The following is a 24,295-nucleotide window of genomic DNA, read 5'->3' as shown; positions in this document are numbered from 1 at the left end:
TAGTTAGTTTCTGGTAATGTCAGCACTGGAAAATTTTTCACTTTCAAGAAAGAGAAGATTTTTTTCCCTCTTTTTAAGGTCTGCCTCAGCTAGCTGATGAAAGCTGCAGAAGCTACAGGTCTGCTTAAAGTAACAAGTGCTCATAATGCTGTAAGGAAGATTACACGTTTACACATCACGGGTCCGGTCTCCCTGAAAATGTGCTGAAGCCACAAAATAAAACGCTGTAGCGAAGGGATTTAAAATTTCAGGCATTATCTTGCCATAAAGCGTATAATTTCTGTAAAAGCATAAGATTTGTAGTAGCATCACTGATTTAGACATCAGCCTAAACAGCAGCCTTGCAGTGCAAAGCAACACATGTTTGAAGCTGGTTGTTGAGGTTGTCATACCCTGACCTGCAGCACATGCTACTGTAAATGAGTTCATGTCAGTACAAGCTTGTGATGTTCAACCTAGAGATCAAAATCTGACAGTTTCCTTTGATCAACAGGTCAAATGAAGAAAAGTTAAAACTCTTCAACACTGTCCAACTGCAGAGTGTAACTGCTATCCTGAAATCCCTTTTAAAGCTGCTTCATGTAACCTTTAAAAAATGTCTTTTACATATGTTTTTTAAAACTGTCACCATCGTGATGGTTTAAAAGAGATAGATAATCTGTGAAAAGATTAATGTCTTCCACTTCCTCCCTGAGCTGCTAAAACTACGTCCTTTATCATTGGACCTGTATCCATTTCCTCCCTTTTTACCTGTTATTTGTGACATTTAACAGTTTATACACAAGTTTATAAGTGCTGAGAAAGTAAATCAAGATTAGGAAGTCAGACATCAATAAAAACCTGAAATTGATATAGGCCAGGAAACGCCTGATCGGTGCAGATGTTTCACAAATTTCTGCTGCTGGCTGAAATCCTTAGTGCTGTCAATCACTCTCGTGCTCACGCTTTCGGCTTGCTCTTTGCTAAGCTACAGCTGGTTCACCACAACATAGCTAGTTAGCATGGCCACTAAAGATTGCGGATAAAATGGATTTCATGGATGGATAAGTCGTTTTTACTCCATTAGCATAAGGTTGATTGACAGCGCTAAGACCCTCCCCCTGGTTCTGATTGGTTGTTTTTGACAGGGAGTGGTGCATTTTTTCATAAAGCAATAGCAGCACAGGGAGGAGTTGGATGAGATCCTTTTTTTTAACACTGTCTCAAAACATACTGTACAAAATAATAGCAATTTTAATTAATGTAGAAAATATATTTTTGTAAATGTTACATACTGCAGCATTAAAGTGAGTTATAAATAAGATAGAATTGCATTGCATTGTACTGTCCACCAGGAGGATAAAAGGATTAGACTGAAGACAGTACATGTAAAAACTCTTGGGTTCACACAAATGGTAATTTACAATCAGTGGTCAGATAGGCTGAAAGTCAAAAACAGAGATGATTAATAATTTATCTATATTTGTTTCGTCTTTCCATGAATCATTATGTATGAAATGGGAACATCATAGCACTTTTTGAAAAATTCAGTTTTTCCCCATCAAAGTGATTTTTGATTTTGCTTGTGAGTGCTGTTAGATATATCAGCGTTTCAAATGAAAGCTACAAAAATCAGAAGCCATTGGAGGATTTTATCACATTTTTGATTCTATGCAGATCTTTAAATTAATGACCAAAAAAAAACTATATTTAAACAGTAATCAAAAACAGATATGTTCCTAAACAGGCTGTGCATTTTTTTAGTGTGTTAAAGCTGTTCCCATGGTGTGTGACTTTGAAGAGATTACCCCCACAGAGGGCCCTGATGACTTGTGCACAGAAAAACAGCAAGTTGCTGACAGACATTTTCCATGACTTTACAACCGTATCATCACCTCTTAACAACGCTCACAAGTTCAGAGAAAGAAATGTTTACCTCTTTTTCATTTTTTTAATCAACCACCACCTAAATTGATCTCAAAAGAGAATTTTGGTGATAACATATCTGAAACTGCTTAATTTTTTATTTCAAAGTATTGTTAATTTTAAGCTAATTTGAACCTGTTAAAAAAAATAAAAAATTAGTTAAACTGTGAGTGAACTCAGGCTCAACGTCCACAGCAGAGAAAAAACGAGTGTGTAATGAAAGGCTGCAGATCTTTTACACCCTCAGGATATTTAGAGCTTTTAAGTTGGCCAAAATAAAGCAGGAAGCCATGGCAACCACAAGAAAATCCCGGATATATTTCGGCAGCAGACACCCATGCAGAGAGAAACTCTCAATATTCTAATCGCATCAAAAGTCAGCCCTTATAACACCCACCAATCTGAACAACAACAACCCTGAGAAGCGTGAGCGTATGACTAGGAAACACCCAGACAGGCCTAAAAATATCTCTAAACTCATTCCTCATCTCTCGTTTTCAGTCCTGCACTCTCTAATTCTGTTTTCACCTTTGTCATGATAAAACCCAACAGTAGGAAAGAAAAAAAAAGAGATAAGTTAATGTTCCTCTACGGAAAATATCACCTTACCGAAGAGCACATGAATGTCAGAACAGTAGACATGACTAAATGATTATGAGACTAACGAGTATTCAGCCAGAACCGTTGCACAAGGGGAAATTCAAAGTCTCACTGAAGGGGAAAAATTACTTGTTGGAAGCATGTTCAGTTGACACGATAAAACTGATGATGCATTATCAAAATGTGTTTGAAAATGTGGCAATAGTTGCAGGGTACTGGAGCGCTACTTTTCCACAGTGCCGTCCAATTCTAGGGGTTTGTTGTTTCTTGGTGACAAAGTTGTGAGTTTGTTTGGATTCAGGAGGCCTAATTAGGCTGCAAGTGAAGCAACACAAAGTCACATGGACTCACAAGTAGAGTGTTTACAATGCAGTTTTTGCAACCTGTCATCCTTCAGGGAGTCATTTAAACAAACCCAACTGCAGCCTTTGTTCAAATTTGAGCAGAACGCCATGGGAGGAAATGTTGAGCTTCTCTTGCTGAGGTTTATCGGAAAGGGTTTAAAACTTATTTATACTGCAAAAACACAAAATATTACCAAGTATTTTAGGTCTAGTCTGTAGTGTAAATGTCTTAGTAAAGTTGAAATATGCCAAAGAAAATTTACATGTCACATTTCATCAAGATATAGAGCATTGGTCAGAGTAAATATTTCCTTAATATTGATGAAAAGGTAATAGTTCTGTTGGATGCAGATTATTTAATTTATAATTTGGGAAAATGTCTTGTTAGATTAAAATAAAGGGTTTTTAATCCCTCATAGCAGATTTTGGCTTATTTAGTTCAGTTGAATTTTTTTAAAGGTTTTATTAGCTCTAGTGGCCTTTTTAGATAGTGAATTGACAGGAAAGTGGGTAATGAGAGAAGGCGGAAGACATGTGGCAAAGGTCACCAGGCCAGGAATCAAACCTGCAGTGATTGGGTTAAAGGATTAAGGCCTCCATATGTGGGTTGTGTTTAACCCCTGTGCTATCACAGCACCCCTAGTTCAGTGGAAATTGTTGCATTTCAACAATATTTGTGGAAAATTATCTTTCTTTTCACGTGATCATTTTTTTCTGTATTACAAAAACATGACATTTCAACAGGAGGGTGTACACTTTTCAGAGATAATGTAGCATTTTAATTCTTTAAAATTAAAGTTAATGTTACAGAATTAAAAAGTCTTTAATATTTTTTAAAATAAAAACAAAATTAATTTAATTTAATTAAAAAGTTACTTTTTTATTATTATTACAATTCTACAATTCAACTACAGCAGGTTGAAATGTCTATTACCATAAAAGTTTTATTTTGGAGTATGTCCAAAATAAAATACTGTTTCATGTTTCATTTAGAGTGGAGATGTGTTGCTGCATTAGTTTTTATTTAATAAATGATATGTTTAGACTTGGTCTATTCGTAATGTCTCAGCTGAGACAATTTCACACACTATGCTAATGAACATGCAGTGACACATGTAGGGGTTTTCCATCAAAGCAGTTTTGGTGTCAAAACAAGGATGGTGCTAAACCCAGTTCATAAGGCAATGAAGTTCACACTGAACTGAAAACAAACTGAACTGAACTGATCGCAGTGCAGGGAGACTGTTTGAATGAATCCCATGAGCTGGTTTTCACTGTTAACAGATGTCTTAAAATTTCCGGTCTCATTTGGAAAATGCTGTTTCACACATCGGTTGGTGTTTGTGTGAAACACAGATTGGAATTTTGTGAATGGCGCTGATATAAACAACCAAGCGCAGTCTGTAAATACCAGCTGGTCATGTTCATAAAAACGCTGACTAGTTCCTCCTGATTCACCAGACGGTTTTGTCCTGAATTAAAGTAAAACATCCTGTCGCTTCCAAATTTTCTATCCATAAATACTTAACTGTTGTTGTAAGAGTTCATCTTGTGAAAACAAATGAATGAGTGTGATTCAGTTGATATCAATGATTTAAATCTAATCCAGATTTTTTAAAGGTACACTATAATGTATTTTCCAGGCACACTGTGTCATTTTATACAACTATCAAGTAACTATGCAAAAACTGCTATATAGGTCAAATATGGCTTAAAAGAAATCTTACTTTGTAATTTAATGACTTGAAATTGGGCCTCTCTCTATTTAAAAAGTCCTGTTCTTTCTGAAGCTCCGCCTTCAGGAAGTTATAACATGGCTCCTCTATTAACCCTTTAACAAAGTTTTTACCAGCCTTGCAATGTGAAGTAGCTCATATTATTAGTTCAGCAAATGTTCAGCAAATGTGCCGTTTGCTAATTGTTGCTGGCTAGTCTGCAGTCTGCAGGAGCAGTAGTCTGGGGGAGCTACGGGGGAGACCTGCTCTGTGAGACAGAAGCTCAGAGGATTGGAAACTGTAACTCAGAAGAGGAGCTGCGTCGTGAAGACGGGGCTAGGTCCATCCAGGCGTTTTGCACAGCTGAATGGTTGCCATGGAGATTAACTGGAGTTTGCGATGAGCCTTTCTGACTAAGTCTACAGGTTTATATCTACCATTCTGGCAGAAGAATATTATTTTCAAGCAAATAAACCAGAATGTATTTAATCTTAGAATCTTCCTCTTAGATGTGCGATGAAAGAAAAATCTTCTACCCTTTACTATAGCTCTGTGATTATTTGGTGCTGCAAGAGATCGAATAACTTTGTTGTGATTGGATCTTTGGAAAAGCAACAGATCTGCATGACTTCAGCAGGTGATAGCATTGGACAGAGTCCCATTCCTGTTCAGAGATCTGAAGCAGCCAGATTAAAAAAACTGAAAAACGTAGGAGTGGTTCTGGGATCATTTTTCAACTCAACTGTTTTCTTAGCTCTCAGCCAAATAATATCAATGTTATGTTTGACTATGATTCTAATAAAACAGGGATGATTCATAATCTTCACACACAGCCTGTCTGGCTAAGATAAGATGCAGGAAGATAAACTAGCAGGGAAATTTGCCTTGGCAAAGTGGATACAAGTGGATGGTAACAGCATAAAACATCTTTGTGCTTAAATTATACACTATAAAAAGCCTTTATTCCTCACTACGAGTTTATTAGGAGATGGAGAACGCCATATCTGTGTCTACTATCTGTCACTGATGAATGATGAACTTGGGTTTTCTCCAGGGCTTTCAGTGAAAGCTTACACTTCTCCTTGCTGTTGTGCCCTCTCTGGGAAACTTTAGAGAGCGTATGAGGGAGAAACAGAGACAGATGACTTTTCCTCGCAGGATATCCTGTTCTAAGTTGAGCTGCTGGGCCTATTCTGACCCCTTGACCCCTCTTGACTCCTGACCCGACCATAGTTTAAGCTCACATCTCCAATATTTCCTAATCACCTCAAATCTCTTCTCCTCGCAAGCTTTGTTGTTGTCTTTGTTTTCTCTTAGGTTTGGTTTTCAGTGGCTCTGATTGGAAAGCAGCTTCAGTCTATTGGATGTAATGACATGGGCAAATCTTTACAATGCAAAAACACAAAATCTTACCATGTATTTTTGCTCAAGTTTCTATTGAAAATCTCTGTGCACTTGAAATAAGACAAAACTAACTTACAAGTAGCTTTTCAGGAAGATACATGGGCTTGTTATAAGACAGTAATTCCTTACTGTTGAAGAAAAAAATTAACAGATATAACTGGAATAATATGCCAGTGGAACAAGACATTAAAACTAACAATATTGGAAAATGTCTTGTTACATTGGCAGAATATTTCACTTTCAAAAAACAATTTCATCAATATTAGGGAATGATTGACTTAAAACGAGCTCCTATCCTAGTGAAGACTTATTTGTAAGTTAGTTTTGTCTTATTTCAAGAGTACTAAGATATTGTCACTGGAAACTATACAAAAATACTTAGTAAGATTTTGTGCTTTTGCAGTGTAGAATTAATGCACATGGCTGCTCATTTTGTTTGCATGACTATTTTACACATAGTCCAAAAATATTCAACTTTGCTCTAGAATTTTGCTTTTATGATGCTATTTATTTACTGATATACTTTAATAAACTTACAAGACCTTCACAGAACTCTGCATTAAACTAAAAATCACAGTGTAATGCAGTGTTTTTAATTTTATTTATTAGTATCAGAGTAAATGGGGCCAAATGCAAACTTTTACTGATTTTGATTTGTTAAAAAAAATATGTATTTTCTTTCTACCTACCACACCATGAAGTGTTTCTCTGTCTTGGCCTATCACATGATATCCCCAAAACTTCAGTTTTTCATTTTAACATGACAGTTACACAAGGCACAGTAAATGCAGAGAAATCCACCACTTGCACTTATTTTGACCATTTTTTCTTTTCCTGTCTGATAAATGACCTCATAAGCCAAACAGCAGAAAAATAGAAAAACACAAAACACACACACACAAAAAAGATTATACCCCTTGCCTGTGAATTCTTTCCTTATTCCGTTCTAATAAAATCCCTAAATTTTATGCTCACATCATAATTATCATTGTTTTCCAACCACAGATGTCATATAGTGGAAATATTATTTTGGAATAACTTAGTAAGGAAAAATGTCAGCAAATTTTGGACAGCACCAAACATAAAGAAAAATGAATACTAATATAATGCATCCCATCATTTGCTGTGCCGGTTTGTTGTTTGTGCCGGTTTGTGCTGGACGGTTGCTTGCGTTTTTCTAAGCTCAATAGCGCCACCCTTGGCCTCTGTGGCCAAAGTTGGCGCAAACAAAACACACTGTGATTAGAGAAATAATTAGCCAATCATCCTCTGACCTGAGAGCCAAACCCAGAGGTCAAAGAGGCATAAAGTGTCCTGCTTCCCAGGTGCTTTCCCATAACAACAATAGAAAAAAAACTTTTCAGTGGAGCAACAACATACTGAAGTCATTGTCAGTGCAGAGGTGCTTGTGTGTGTGCGTGGATGTGCATGTGTGAGGTGGACAGAGTGCAGTGTTTGTCCAGAGGGGCTGTGGTGGAAAAGCAACACTTCCTGCTTCCTCTGGCAAGAGGAAGTGCTACCGTTGATGTCTCCTTATCACTATGGACACACAGGCTGAGTGGAAGGAGGAAAGCAGGGAAGAGGAAGAGGAGGAGGAAGAGGAGCTGAGAGGTAGGTCAAGTAACCTCGACAAAGAGAGGGGACTGAAGAGGCAGTCAAGGTTTATTTTTGTTTGGAAATAAGGAAATAAAAAAACATCTATAGAAGTAGGTGTTGCTTTTTGTTCCTTTCATTTACTTGCTAGTTTATTTTGAAATAAAATGCCTCGCAAAAGTCTTCATAACTTCAAACTTTTTCATAATAACTTTACACCAAAACTCAATGCTTTTCACTCGGATGTTAAGTGATAGAGCAACATAAAGTAGAGTGTATTTTGAAATGGAGGGAAATATGTTTTCTTTTTTTCTTTTTAATTTTATTTTTATAAAATGTGGAATGTTTGCTATTTCTTCTTTGAAATTTGTTCAGACAAATTAGACATCAATTTCCAACTTTTTCCCACAGATCTTCATTTCTTCAGGAAGGAAATCCATTGAGACGGTTAATCTATTTTAAGTATATCGTGGCCAAGATAAAACAAAAACAAAGTACAAAAGCATCAAATATATTTAGATCTGAACTTTGACTAGACCACTCTAACATGTAAATATGCTTTGATCTGATGCATTCTTTTGCATCTCAGGTTGCAGAATGCTTCAGAGATGCATTTTCTTTATTTACCGCCATTCAACTTTCTATCAAATCTCAACAGCATGTCTGTCCCACACCATGTTGCTGCCACCGTCACATTTCACTGTAGGAGTAGTGTGTTCAGTCAGAATGCAATGGTAGTTTTCTGACACATTGTTTTCTTTAACAATATTTTTATCTTGCCAATTTTCCATGAGGAAGCGCACAATTAATAGCTTTCCTATGGATTTATGACCTTATCCTGCTTTTAACTTCACCACAACCGGCCTGTCTGCTCTGTTCCATGATCTTCGTGATGTTTTCTGTTCTCTAATACTCTCTAGCAAACCTCAGAAGCCTTCACAGAAAAGTTGGATCTCTAGACTTATTGTGTGTATCCAATTACACACAATAAGTGGTAAAATTATTGGATTTTGGGGGGGTATGGGGGTTTTAACAGAGTACATGGGGCTCAATAAAAATAATGCACGCCATTCCTTTTAGATTTTATTTTGCTTGACATCATTGACACTTCCCTACATAACAATAGGACTTCAGAAGACTTGAGTTGTTGCAAAATTTGGTTAAAATAATCTATGATCTCTTGCCAGGTTCTTTAAAAAAGATAAATATGACGTCAAAGGAACAAAAATGTGGTATACACACATCATGCGCAAGTGTGAAAACTAAACTTTTGTTGTTTTTAGAGGGATTAGGAAGGTAAGTAGCAGTCAGGTCATCAGCACCTGAGAGACTTATTATGTTGGTTTGCTGGCCTGGAGCATTCAGGTGTGTATGACAACAATTAAAGAAGCAATCACGCTTCTAAATTGTGGCTTTTTCGTTAACCTTAAAATTGGGCAATTTGACATTTCAAAAATAAATTTGCTTCATGGAAACGCAGCAGTTTCGAAAAAAAAAAACAAGTTTTTATGTAGAAAAACTCTTGAAAGGGGAGGTGGTTTTTGGCCCCATCAAAATTTGTGTATTTTGTAAAACTGCAATGGAAACACTCTTTTCAAATCATGAGTCATGTGATCAACAACCAGATGTACTACTGGTAAACTCAATGTAACCAAATGGCCTTCCTTATCCAAACAACATTTTACCGCTTGGCATTATGCAAGAAGTTTTCCTGCATTGTATAGTTTTTGGGGTCAAACTGGAATAGACATAACTCAACTGGGATTTGATATGATAGGACTGAGCTCATAATCTATTTATGCAAGTAACTTGGATGTGTTAGTCTTATAAGCCCCTTTGAGGTAGCATGTGTTGTAAGTTATTTGAACTACACTTAATGGCCACAGGAACTCAGTATTTGCAGACCTTAAATCCATCATTAACTCCTCTGTAATTCAAAGTATGCTGCAGTCCAAGCCTGGACACCTGGTCCATGTTTGCAGCTTGGTTTTAACTAGATGCATCAATGGGAATATGATTGAATACACGTTATGCAAGTTATGTTTTTTAAAAATGGATAAAGATAAAGTTGTTTTGATGGCTTAAAAGTCAAATTGAAGACATCCACCTGATTTTAAAAAATATCTCCATAAATTCTAAGATATGTTAAAGTTTTTTCTGCTCCCTATTACAGAAATACTCACATTTCTTTGGCATTTATTGTACTGAGATGAACATTTGTTTTGTGTTGATAGAAAGCAGAGTGAATGCTTATCCACACAAGGTGAGTTGAGAAAGAAGCACTGTGTGACCACAAAGGTGAAATTGAAACAAGCACTGCTAGAATCTGGATCCATTTAGCAGAAACAAAGGAAATGTATCACTGTGTAGTTTATTATGAAGAATAAAAAGAGAGTAAACTAGGAAGACATCAACAGAGGGGGAGGGGGAAAGAGATGTTTGGGATCAGGGTGGGGAAGCTTTCAGCACTTGGGGATTGTCCCAGATGGACACAGGCTGCTCCCTCCCTTTACAAACAGCCCCTGACTTCCACTTCTTCTCCTCCCTTCTCTTTCTTCTCTCCATCTCTTCCTTGCCTGACACTTGCAACTCAAGAATTTGGAAACCACTCAGCAGAAAATGTGAACAAATAGACACTTTATGGATAGCTTTTCTTCTGACATTATATATATTTTTACCCCCCCTAGCCCTCAAACACATGGACCCCCCCACCACCTCAATCTCTGCCATTTCCAAAGTCAACACACCACTAAATGCTGAGCTGACTCACTTCCACTGTGGGTGGCTCTGTTTCCAATTTTCTCACCACCTCAGCCTCTCCACCACCTTGGAGGAAAAGAGGAAGGTTTTGTCCAGAATACACACACACACACACACACACACACACACACACACACACACACACATAAAAAAACAGCCAAAGAGGCATGCAAAAAGTGACAAACATGATTTACAAATGTTAAAAGTATGTTTGCACAGATAAGGACATCCCAGAAGAGACGTGGGGGTTAAAAACCATGCATGCATCTCCCACTTCTTTTGGAGTTGTGAAATGCTTGTCGCTGTTTTCCTTCCTATCTTTCTCTTTGGGGGAGCGTGGGAGCGCCCTAAGAGCGCTGCACACAAACCGCAGGGCTCATACAACAGGAGGAAGCCGGTAACTTGAGTAACTCCAACCGGCCAAAGCAAAGGAAGAGAAGGGAGAGAGGTGGACAGAGAGGTATTTTGCATCTTATGCTCCTCTCCAGATAGCAGCACAAACGTCAAATCTGACAGATTTCCCAGTTTCCTGCCTTACCAGTTTGCTTTGCGCATCGTGGGGAGTGTTACGAAGTCTCATCAGTCATATCCACAAAGCTCTGGAGTGGAGACAAGGCACTCAAACAAGACATTCACAGTGGTCCAGGCGAAGTATCAGTTCCCTCTGGCCAAGTGTTGAGAAAGTGAGGGGCCGCAACAAAAGACGAAGAGGGAGGGAGAGACTAAGGCACGGAGTAAACGAGAGAGCGAAACAGAGAGAGGGAGAGAGAGAGAAAGAGATTAACCTCTGAGAAGATGGGTGGACTCTCTCCCTCCCTCCCTTCCTCACACACATGCAAACACGCACACACATCAAGCTGGTTTGCTGACTTCTTGTGTTTTCTCTCATGTGCCAAGAGGAGGTAGAGAAAAAGAATAGCGAGACCAAAGAGTATGTGTGTTCACAGTCATGAATCTGTGTTTGCATGTGTGTGTGAGTGTGCGTGCGTGTGTGTGTGTGTGTGTGTGTTAAGGTAGGAGGGACTGGCTGGCACAAGTCCAGAGACAGCCAGCCTGGTAGAAAAAGACAATAGCAGGAAACACTATATCAGAAGGAGGCTAAATACCAGCACAAAAATAATTAACAGACAGTGAAAAAAACAATGACATCCGCAGTGGGAAACAGAGTTTGCAGTCTGTGCTCAACAACGATACTGGAAACATCCAGGAGGTTATTCTTATTCCCACTGTTGTTACCACTGGATGTTGAAATACCATTTCAGGAAAAAATATAACTGTTTAAGTGTTAATCAAAAGATGAAAGCGCTGGTATTAGGTTCACAAGTGTGAAACGTCGAGGCATTCCTAAAGAAGCACGCAATGGATAACTGATATAGTTTCTCAAGGTGTTGAAGGATATAATTTTGGTTATTTGACTGGATTTTAAGCTTAGAATGTACATTTACAAAGGGGTGGAGGTTGGGGCCATTCCAGAAGGTTCATGCTAGCCTGTTTCATCCATTCTAAAATCAGCTTTGATGAGTGTTAGGGATTATTGGCCTGATAAAACAACCATTTGTGCTCATTCCTCTCTACCTGTTGATTTTAAGTTTAGTTACCGTGAATCCCCAGTATTCATGGCAACCACAGCTGCCTGTGAAGAGCTAAAATCTGTGAATACTTGAGTCCTCCCTCTAAAAACACTTATAACTGCCCACTTTAATAATTCAAACACCAAGTATACCTTAATATGCATTAATACGCTAAGTGGAAACCATCATGGTGCTACCACAAAAGCTAACATCCACTGGTTTCCTTATCACCAATCTTCAGGGTACAGCCAATCAACACCAAGCAAGATGAATGGCACTCGTGAATTGGCTGGATTTTGCTAACACGATGGCAGTACTTTAGCTTCCTTTTTCTTTCAAATATTTTCCGCAAATATTTAGGAGTTACATTCTACAGAAAAATCCACAAGTACTGGAATGAAAGCTTTTTGTCCAAAGCACCAGTTCAGAATTTGCAACTTAACAAACCCTTATTACACCACTACCATGCTTTACAGTATGGTAGTGGTGTAATAAGCGGTATTTGACTGTCATGGTCAAATAGTTTATTCCGTGTCTCATCTGGCCATAAAACTTTCCATCAAAAGGGCAATTGGGTTGTCCATGTGGGCAGATGCAAATATCAGTCCAAGTTGAAGATTTGAATGTTGGAGTAGGAAATTCTTCCTTGATTAGCACACTTTTAGTCCTTGTTTATGGCAAACTTGTTTCACTGTGGACAGTGACACTGGTATTCCTGCATCTTCCAGTTTTTGATAAGCAAACGTTATGATAATCTTCCTGGACATCATATCTGATTTCCTTTCAACTAGCTTAAAACGGTGACAGTATGGATGAGATTTTTATAATGTGGGCACATTTTGTTTTGTGACAACTGGACACCAATATTAAGCAACATAAAAAAAATAAGCTTCTAGATAACCCTGATATTAACCCTATGAAAAATTCTCATGTCCACGAGTGGTCAAATTTCCAGTCAGAATTACAAACACATTTGAGCCTTTATGTAGTGGAGAAAATCAACAATAAATTTGCACCTGTGCTCCCGATGTTAATTTCTGAAAAGCCTTTGTTGCATTAACAGTCCATCCTCCCAAAAACTTTTGAAATTAGTTATTAAAAGTCCAACATTTTAAAGAAATGCTAAGACTATGTAAATGTCTGACTGGAACTGCGTAACAAACGGTATGTGAAGTTAAGCATTTGTAACATGTTGTTTAGTGTTCCTTGATATGATATTTTCAGATTAATTGGGAGTAGTATGACTGAACTTATCTTTGATAAAGAAGAAACTTATATTTTAATGTTATTTAAAAATCCTTTATCACAAGAAAGGCAACCTTTCCAAGGAAAATAATTAAATACTCAATTGCATCGACTCAATGGGCTTCAGTACATTTCTGTGCCTCTGTAGGAAAAAATGTCAAAAATAGTTTTTAACCGTTTTGCACATTCTTGTTCATATTTGTGTCACCATCAGGCTCACCCAAACACCATTTCAAGTATTCCCTGTGCAATCAGTTGGTCATGACTTCCACACATACCTCACTACTACCCACCCACAAATACAGTTATAACCATGTCTACTGATAAGGGCAGCTTGCCCCAGTGGTTACTGGCTGTCTAAGCTCCGACCACAGTGACTTACAATGGCCTTGTATCCTCAGCCTGCACTGATTACACTCACAAGGAGCTGTTATACACTCCACTAATTCAATTTACTGCCCTGGAGGTCAACCTTTGTGTATCTTTGAGAATGTGTATCAGAGTGAACAAAAAGTTAGAAGGACAAGATGTTTACTTAAGAACCAGCTAGCATTTTATGAATGTATGAGTTCTTAGGTAGCATATGAAGTCTGATGTTGTTTGTCAGATATTTGACTATCACCTGGAAATCAAATACAGCCTGTCAGTATTAGTGACTCTATTTCTAATGGTGTAGAACAGGGGTGCCCAAACTTTTTGAGAGCAAGATCTACTTTTTCTCTCACCAGCTGCCTGAGATCTACCTCATGACACAAAGACATAAAAATTGCAAATTAAACTCTATTGACTTATTTTATTTGCAAATATACATCAGTTATAGCAGAAATAATAAAGTGACAGAAAACCTAACGCAGTTTCTTCCTCAGTGAGATTCTGACACTGGTAGGACGTTACTGGTTTCTCAGTCAGAAGCTGGTTGCAAACCTGACACCAGCAGGTGTCAGTCATGGTAGATCTGAAATTTGATTTGATGACCTCAATATGAGAAACTACAGACTGATAGGAGGAACCAAAGAGCCCAGTAAAGGTAAAGGCAAATCTTCTGAAGTCAGGATATAATTAATTTAATTTCACATAATTATCACGGTAGAATTTGTTAAAACTTAATGAAATACATTGTCCTATTTGATGTTTGTTGTGACGTATACTCACAAACAAATGAGGTAATTAGTCCAAGTTTGTCGTTTATTGAATGTTCAGAAACTACAGCGGGTGTAATGAGCCACAGCAAAGGTAAACAAAGGTAAAACAACACGTACAGACGATCAACTCAAAACCACTCCTACCTTTTTACTCTGTCTCTTTGTCGTTTAAGCACACCCGTTGCCGTGACAATCACCTGCACCCCGCAAGCCGAGCAGAGATTACTTTAAAAACACAACATTCAGTCTGTTATGATATAAGGTTTCCAGGCTTGATATTTATTTCTCGATTATTAATAAGCCTCTCATGAACAAAGAGGTGGTTGAGTAGCTAATTTAAACTCCTGCTCTGCAGAGTTGTGAGTCTTAGTTGACTCATGTATAATTTAGGGTACAGAGAATCGTATGAGGGGCCGTTTAGGACAAAATTTACGTTTTGTCTCTCACACACTACCAAAAACTCTCGCATACTCCAAAAAAATAGCCACGCACACTCAAAAAATACTAAAATGTCTCACACACACACAAACGTTAACTTTCTCGCTCACATACACTGTACTAACAGCTCGCACATTCACAAACGTTAACTTTCTCGCACACACACTACTATCAGCTCGCTCACATACACTACTACCAGCTCGCGCACATACACACAAACGTTAACTTTCTCGCTCACATACACTACTACCAGCTCGCGCACATACACACAAACGTTAACTTTCTCGCACACATACACTACTACCAGCTCGCGCACACACACACAAACGTTAACTTTCTCGCTCACATACACTACTAACAGCTCGCACAAACACACAGACGTTTATCTCTCACATACACAAGACTAAAGTTGAACACACACACACAGTACTAAGACTCGTTTTTTGAATGTGTGAGAGCGAGACTCTTTTTGAATGTGTGAGAGTTGTCACGGAAGAGGCGGGGCATAATTTTTGGATCAAACTGCGCATGCGTAGATCCTAAACTATAAGTTTCGATTGTTGACTCACTGTATGTTCTATTACTTAGTATATTTGTGCTTTTAAATATATATAGAACGTTTAACTTTCTTGTAGATTAAATGTGCTATAGAAATAAATGAATCTGATTGATTGATTAAAAATAGCAAAATTGCTGTAGTACAATCTGTCCACTGGGTGCCAGCATTACAGGAATTATTAAGAGGTCTTGTGAGAAATTCTGTTCCCCCGTGAAAATATGTTCCCTCTGTGACGGGAGCGCGCATTGCAGCCAGAGACGCGGATCCGGTGAATCTGACCATTTTCACGGCGCTTCTGATCGATTTCTCGGTAAAAACTACTCATATGATCATGTCAATGTGTAACTTTCAGTTTAATCGGCAGCTATCAAAATAAAAATACATACATAAATAAACGAGGTCTGGTGTGGAGGTCTTTTTTCGCTGTTTTGTGTTATTTTGAAAGCGAAGAAAATCGATCTTTTTTCAGCTTTTGTCTCGTAAGCCTGACAAATAAAAGTCAGTCGACAAACACAGGTTCCCAACACGTAGTGTACATTTATAATTTTTCATTTCTGATGAAGGAGGAAGGAGATTAATATACCTGTAAGATCTTTTACTTTGTTTTCAAAATATTTGCACTATGTTTGACATTTGTCCTTAACATAGTTTAATATAAGGTAGCTATTGAAAGATAGTTTCAATATATTTATATATATTTAAAAGCACAAATTTACTAAGTAATAGAACATACAGTGAGTCAACAATCGAAACTTATAGTTTAGGATCTACGCATGCGCAGTTTGATCCAAAAATTATGCCCCGCCTCTTCCGTGACAACTCTCACACATTCAAAAAGAGTCTCGCTCTCACACATTCAAAAAACGAGTCTTAGTACTGTGTGTGTGTGTTCAACTTTAGTCTTGTGTATGTGAGAGATAAACGTCTGTGTGTGTGTGCGAGTTGTTAGTAGTGTATGTGAGCGAGAAAGTTAACGTTTGTGTGTATGTGCGCGAGCTGGTAGTAGTGTATGTGAGCGAGCTGATAGTAGTGTGTGTGCGAGAAAGTTAACGTTTGTGAATGTGCGAGCTGTTAGTACAGTGTATGTGAGCGAGCTGATAGTAGTGTATGTGAGCGAGAAAGTTAATGTTTGTGTGTGTGTGACATTTTAGTATTTTTTGAGTGTGCGTGGCTATTTTTTTGGAGTATGCGAGAGTTTTTGGTAGTGTGTGAGAGACGAAACGTAATTTTTTTGAGTGTGCGTGGCTACTTTTTTGGAGTATGCGAGAATTTTTGGTAGTGTGTGAGAGACAAAACGTAATTTTTTTGAGTGTGCGTGGCTACTTTTTTGGAGTATGCGAGAGTTTTTGGTAGTGTGTGAGAGACAAAACGTAATTTTTTTGAGTGTGCGTGGCTACTTTTTTGGAGTATGCGAGAGTTTTTGGTAGTGTGTGAGAGACAAAACGTAAATTTTGTCCTAAACGGCCCCTCATAGAATCGTACTCTCTGTACCCTAAATTACAGGGTACAGAAAGTATCCTGCACTCTCTGTACTCTGTACAGATTGTTACTGTGCAATCAGTGCAATCATATGTTACTGATTGCACATTTTTCAGTTGTGCTTTTAACTGAGTATCTGGTGTATTGTGTTTGCAAGTATTTTTGCATGTTTATGTCTAAATTAAGAGAATTTATTACCAGATCATTTTTTAACATTTTTGCGTTTATACCGAAAGCAAAAAATTAACAGCCAATCCAGGTGATCGGCAGTGATCGGTCCTCATGGGTGGTTGGAATCTGCAGCAAAACACCTGATCGGAGCAACCCTAGTAGAAAGGTAACAGTAAACCTGCTTTTTAATTTCCTTAAATCTTGTCTTTTTTTTTTATTTATTGCTGTGTTTGTGATCATTGTCCTATTACTTACTCAACTTTTACCAGGCATCAATTTTTGTGTAGCCCCCAATTCTGCTCTAGATCAGACTAAATATTTTCTTTCACTAGCCATTTAAAAATCACAAGTGGAGATGGTAATAGTTTTTAAAATTAATCTGGGGTGACATGAGATGTCATGTGGCATCATTGTTGGCATTTGGCATAATGCATTAGGAGTCTCCCCACAACATTCTTTTCAAAAACAGTAATGACTCCGTGGAGTAATTGTGCTGTTGGTGAGCAAATGCTTCAGATTACTTACTTTTTTGGGGGGTTAGGCCAGGGCTCTAAAGACTTGAGGAGTGGCTAGGGCTTGAATAATAACAATTTGGATTGGAATGAAGTCGGAGAATATTTTGTCACACTTGTTTTTTTTTCTACATAGGAACCCTGCGCCACTGGAAATGATGATGATAATTGCTTAGGACATGATGATGAAGGAAGTGATGATGGAATCTCTGGAGAGAATGATGGAGATGATAGACAGGTTGTTCCTCAGGTAAAGAGGCTGACAGCAAATTGTCAGGCAACTCACTCTCTTTTCTCTTAAGAAGAAGAGAATGAATGGTGTGGAGTAGATCGACACATCCCATTGCTCCAGTAAGACAAAGATGTTTGCTGTGAAGTTAAACTGAAAGACATACCGGATGGACCAGACGGACCAGGGACCATCATCCAACACAGTCACAACTCCCACACATGTGAGCCCTCTCCTTACGTTATGGTCCTTTCTCTCAGATCCTCTGAAGAAACTTTGATTCTATATGATGCAAATTTTATCAAGAACATATTAATGTTCTTTGGGCTTTTGTGTTTACTTGATTCTTAACAGGAGATAGAGGACCAAGAAAAGGTTGCAAGTCTTGATTCTGGTAGGTCTCCCTAGACAAGCTGGCCATACGTTGCCTTGTGTCCCACACTGTGAAAGGGTCATACTGATTTAATTTAATGAAAACCTATGTTTTATAGCAGGACAGAACACCAGGCTTTTCCTATTACTCTGTGTAAAGCTTCCTGATGCACAGCCTGGCTGGCTGCAGGTTGTTTATCCGGCTCTTTCAACACATCTGAGTTTTATTTTGGCCAAATAAAACTGTAAAGTGCATCATTGTCAAATGCATGGCAAACATAAGCAGACTGTGTGCGCGTGCGCACGCATGGGTGTATGCATGTGCGTGGGTGTGCGTGTGTTGAAAGAGGAAAAAAATGTGTTTGCTATTAAACTGACTGAAAAAGAGGGTGAGGTCGCTCTGGTTCTGAAGGGTTAGCTACATATCTGGGGCACACATGCAAAATGCAGATGCAAAGTTTCCATTAATGTGATTTTTCAGCTCCTCCAGCTGACATTGCTTCATCTAACTAGAATACAACTGGAAATCAGACTAGCAACTTTTCTGACACCTATGCAACCACGAAGAGAAATTCATTTCTAAATCTGACCATTTTATTCCTAACCAAATAATCTGTCTCACACCTTTGCCGTAACACACTCCTGTTCAGTCTCTCTTGCATCCTGCAAACATTCATGGAAAGTTGTCTCCAGGTGTGGGTGTGTGTGAATGTGTTGTGTTGTGCTTTTCCACCTCATCTCCTCTGTTTTGGTTACCGCTTCATCTGCTCAGCCTCAATAATGTGTCCTGTTGTCAGAAGAAACTGAGAAAGTATCTATACCCTTTGAACTTTTTCACCTTTTTGTCATATTACAACCACAAACCACCATGTGACAGACCAAAACAAACTTGGAAGAACATTCTTGGTGCAGATCAAGATTATCTAAAATGTTTATTTTTTATTCTAAATTAGCATTTCTCAACGGCCCTAAGAGGGCCCCTCTTAGCGCCTAAGAGGCGTTCAGAGGACAGAAGGGGGCACTGGCGGAAATTTGTGTGAGGGGTCATTTGCTCCAAGGTCATCTTTACACCTTAAATGCACAACAATACCAGTTTAGACTTTGAGCAACTTGCTAAAAACTGTATTGTGTAACATTAAAACATAATGCAACGGTATCAATGGCAGCTCTTCTTCTCTTCAGTGTTTATGTTAGCTTCTTGGCGCAGCTCTGCTCCTGCTACTGGTAGCTTCACCGCATCAGTTCAGCATTACACCGGCTGATGACGTTGCTGTGATTCACTTGTCAGGTCACATGTGTCTGATATTCAAATATTTTGTTTTATTGAGGATTTTTATACACACGTTTTGGCAGAGCTGTGATCATGTCAAAACAGCAACTTATAATGAGAAGTGTTTTAATGTTCATCTGGATGCTGCACACTCCATGGAAGGACAATGGAATATCACTCTTATAAACATGTAATGACTAAAATCACAATACCCTTACTGTGTATCCCTCTGAAAAATGAACCAATTTAAATAAAGAAATACAGGGCCAGCCCAAGGCATAAGCAAACCAAGCAGCCACTTAGGGCCCCAAGGCCACTAAGGGGCCCCGCCCCCTCAGTGGAGCTGATTTTTTTTTTTTTTTTTTTTTTTATAATTTCTGTCATTATAATATCAAAAAAACACAATTTCACTATGAAGTGATTTGTTTTTACAATAATGTACATTTCATAAGGTAAATAGAAATTATTATTTTATTGATAAAAAGAAAAAAAAAGCTCTTTGGGGCCCCTGGTGGCCGCGGTAGGTACTGCACACTTCGCCGGTATCATGAGCTGCTGTGCAATGTGCAGACTAGCGAATCCAAATATCCAAAGCTCCTGTCAGAAGTTAAGTAAGCAAAACAATGTCTCAAAAAGAACTTATCCTTCAGGGAGGGAGAAAAGAAAGAGGAAGAATAGAAAAAAGCCAAGATAAAGGTTTGTTTTAATGAGCCTTGGTAATGTAATGTAAAAGATTTGTAAAGGTGCTAATAGAAAATTAGCATGAATGGTCCAGTTCAACAGCCAAACATTTTATGCTATCGTCTTTGTGTTTGTGTGAAACTGAGTTTAAACGAGTTGATTTTCATGGTTGGCTCTGTATATTCCTGAGGTATTTTTGGCTTCAAAACGGCGTGTTTGTTAACGTTTGATAACAATTAAAACTTCTCAATGTCTGACATTGTCTAGCAAAATGTTTTTATGTCAGACTACATAGCTGCCACATCGATGAGCTGCTGTATGCTGTAGTTGGGGATATGTTGTTTCCTGCTTAGCATGATCATTTTGTGGCTAAAACAAACATTATTTTACATCAACTTCTACGTTATCGGAAACTTCTGTTAAAATCATTTGAAGGCTCAGAATCAGTCCAGTACCGGTACCAGTCCACATTCTCAGAGGAGAAAGACACACCTGCCATAAATTAAATTTTTAGTTATTGGAGTAGCTTAAGAGAATTTTATTTAATCAAAGAATGTCGGCTGCACCAATTGCAGTTTTCTGGCCGATCCCTGGTTACCGATCTTTAAAAAGCCTGACCTGCCGATTTTGATTTTAGCTGATATTGTTAACGGGAGCCACGGATGGATTGTAAAGGTGCGGGATAATGACCACTCCAGGAAGGAATAATGCTGATCTTCTTTTAATGAAGATAACCGAACCGGAGTACAACTGGATAGTTTACGTGCTCTAACGCCGATGCAGACGAACTTTACACATCCACACCAGAGTCAGCGAGCATCTAGAACTAAAAACAAAAACATTCCCCCAGAACACACAACTGCTGCATGCAAAATTCTATTAACAAAGTAAATTAACTGTAACGCACTTAAACTCAGATCAGCCTAGTTAGTATGGGAAATAATGCTGAGATAAGCAGATGCTTACAAGTACTACACTATCCCCCCTTTCAAAGAACATCAAACTACTATGGAATGCTAAAAACACATTTGCAACATTACTAGCGCAAACTTAAATGTTACTGGAGCAAACTTTTTTTGTTTTTTCTTTTTTTTTAACTTTCAACAATCTGCTTAGAACTTTAATATAACTAATCTCTTAATGAAGGATAATTATTCAGTCCAGTCATTTTGATAGTGGGCAGGGGCCCGTATATCTCGACCCTTAAGAGTCTTTTGAAAAAGGGGTCCTTGTTTGTCTTCTTCCGATCCAGGGGTATGTGGTTCATCTTGCTGCCGATGTTGCACAGCCAACCTTCTTCTGGAGCAAGGAGCAGACGTAATGTATTGCAACCCCACGGAGACATTCATGAAGCTTATCTACTCTCTCTGGCCCTGTCCATCCACATTTACGAGCCTGATGTTCAAAGGGGAGTAAAAATGAGTCCCAGTCCTCTCTGCCGTCATAGGTTGCCAGCTTAACTTTGGCTGCTTCATGTAGGGGTTGTCTTGCCACCTCATGCCGACTCTCAGTCTGGCCAAATCCTCCATATGCATCCTGTGAAATGGGATGTGTGGCAGATGAACGCTGATGTATGTCTCCCACTCTACGCCTTACAGTTGGATCATGGATGGCTGAAGTGTTGGATGGGCCTGCATTACGTGACCTTTGCCGAATTACCTCCAATTCTGCAGTAAACGTTGTGTGTGCTTGAACACTGGGTGCTTCTGGGTTTTCTTGCAACATTAAGGGAGGAGGGGCAGTTCCAGGATTCGGGATTTGGCTGCTTGTTGTTGGTTGCACTGCTCTAGATGTCTCTCTTTGCTCTGTTGCAGCATGTTGTAGTACTGGTGTTAGCAGTTGCTTTAACTGTTTTGACTATTGGTCCAACAACATTTGCAGCCATGGTGGAGGTTGGTCTGATGGTGCTGCTGTAGCTCCCAGTAGTTCCTCATTTTCATCCATTTATTTATTTATTTTTTAATAGTCACTTGTGCTGCTTTGTTTTAGCCTTTGGTACGTCCAGCTACTGTTTTTTAAGTGAGTCCGTTACTTTTCTTGACAGCCGTTTTTTTTTTTTAACTGCTAAAAAGTTAATGTTTCTTACCGAAACAAACAGATTCGCTATTTACACAGGTTAATCTTGCTTACAGTGTTGGAGTTCAATACTGGCTTGCTTATTTCTCTGGATTGTATTTTTCCTTCTTTTTGTCCTCCGCCTTACTTTTACTGGAGCGATTCCCGAAGCACCAAAGATGTCCCACTTCTGACACCAGTTGTTAACGGGAGCCACGGATGGATTGTAAAGGTGCGGGATAATGACCACTCCAGGAAGGAATAATGCTGATCTTCTTTTAATGAAGATAACCGAACCGGAGTACAACTGGATAGTTTACGTGCTCTAACGCCGATGCAGACGAACTTTACACTTCCACACCAGAGTCAGCGAGCATCTAGAACTAAAAACAAAAACATTCCCCCAGAACACACAACTGCTGCATGCAGAATTCTATTAACGAAGTAAATTAACTGTAACGCACTTAAACTCAGATCAGCCTAGTTAGTATGGGAAATAATGCTGAGATAAGCAGATGCTTACAAGTACTACACTACCCCCCCTTTCAAAGAACATCAAACTACTATGGAATGCTAAAAACACATTTGCAACATTACTAGCGCAAACTTAAATGTTACTGGAGCAAACTTTTTTTGTTTTTTTCTTTTTTTTAACTTTCAACAATCTGCTTAGAACTTTAATATAACTCATCTCTTAATGAAGGATAATTATTCAGTCCAGTCATTTTGATAGTGGGCAGGGGCCCGTATATCTCGACCCTTAAGAGTCTTTTGAACAATGGGTCCTTGTTTGTCTTCTTCCGATCCAGAGGTATGTGGTTCATCTTGCTGCCGATGTTGCACAGCCAACCTTCTTCTGCGGGCTGCAACCTGACGCTTGCCCTTTTGCCTTAGCAGTTTCGGAGACCCAACCAGAGCTTTCCTTCCGCCGTCACTTCCAGGCTCATCTGGTGCTGGTGTAGGGGAAGTGGTCATGTGTTTGGGTAATGGAACTACATCTTGGCACTGAGGAAGGGCCACATGTCTTTGTCGTCTGACCCATGATGGTATGACATCACTTGTGTAAGGCTTCATTCAACTGATCATGGTGCATGACCTTTTTGTCACGTTGTGTTAAGATCTCATATAGTACAGGTCCAAGCTGGGCTTTCATAATACATGGGCCTTTCCAAGGGGGCTGCAGCTTGGGACTAAAGCCCAACTTCCTCGTGTTGTCCTTTACATAGACCAGGTCCCCTATGTTGTAACTGCATTCTTTGGCACGCAGGTCATGGGCCCTCTTCTGTCTGAGCTGAGCTCCACGTAGATGCTGCCGTGCCATGTCATGGACTTCACCAAGGGTCTTTTCAAGGTCATGAGCATACTCCAGGGGGTCCCTTTCACTCCACGTTCGTTCTGCAAGACCAAACCAGAGGTCTTGTGGCTGATGAACTTCTCTCCCCAGCATCAGCATATTTGGTGAGAATCCATTGCTGGAGTTCTGTGCACTGCGATATGCAGCTGTTAGCAGAGGCAAATGCTCGTCCCAGTTCTTCTGATTTTGGTTTACATAGCAGCGGATCATCTGCAGAAGGGTGCGGTTAAATCGTTCCACTTGCCCGTTTGAAGCAGGATGGTATGGAGTGGTTCTGGTCTTGGAGATCTGGAAAAGTTGACAAATACTTTTGAAAAGCACACTTTCGAAGTTGCAGCCTTGGTCCGTATGGAGCTCTAATGGGGGCCCAAAACGAGCTAGGAAGTTGTTGACTAACATTCTGGCAGTTGTTTCTGCTCCTTGGTCTGGAATTGGGAAAGCCTCAACCCACCTCGTAAACTGATCCATGATGACAAGAATATACTTGTTTCCAGAGCTTGAGATGGGAAAGGGGCCCAATATGTCAAGGTGCAACCGGTCCATTGGTGCTCCTGCCTGGTAACTTTGTAGCTTAGCTCTTTTTGAGGGGCTGCTTGACTTCAGACCTTTGCATTGGGGGCATTGTTGGATGTATTTGTGGAGGTCACTTCCCATGCCATACCAATGGAAGTTCTGCCTAAGACGTTGGAGAGTCTTTGTTTCACCTAGATGCCCTGAAAGTGGTGGGTCATGGCAGGCCTGCATGACTTCCATTTGCAACGAAACAGGGACCAACAGCAGGAGGGAAGCAGATGCTTACAAGTACTACAATATGATAGGTTTTTTTTGTCTGAAATGTCACTAAATATAGCAAGAAAGTCACTGAATTGGCAACAGTGGGGTGAATATTGTTAACT

General features: G+C 39.1%; 1 protein-coding gene across 1 annotated transcript in view; it reads right to left on the bottom strand.

The window, feature by feature from the left end:
* hdac7a (histone deacetylase 7a) overlaps positions 1 to 11,047 on the bottom strand; it is a 95,359-nt gene extending 84,312 nt beyond the window's left edge. The window contains exon 1 of the mRNA XM_088006883.1: positions 10,860 to 11,047. The gene's annotated coding sequence lies outside the window, so the exon portion shown is untranslated. The remainder of the gene's footprint in view (positions 1 to 10,859) is intronic.
* Positions 11,048 to 24,295: the final 13,248 nt, after the last annotated feature.

Source organism: Poecilia mexicana, unplaced genomic scaffold (genome assembly GCF_051168715.1).
Source record: "Poecilia mexicana isolate PSO_F unplaced genomic scaffold, ASM5116871v1 scaffold_7, whole genome shotgun sequence".
Taxonomy (NCBI): domain Eukaryota; kingdom Metazoa; phylum Chordata; class Actinopteri; order Cyprinodontiformes; family Poeciliidae; genus Poecilia; species Poecilia mexicana.
This window is presented reverse-complemented; position numbering and strand designations above follow the sequence as displayed.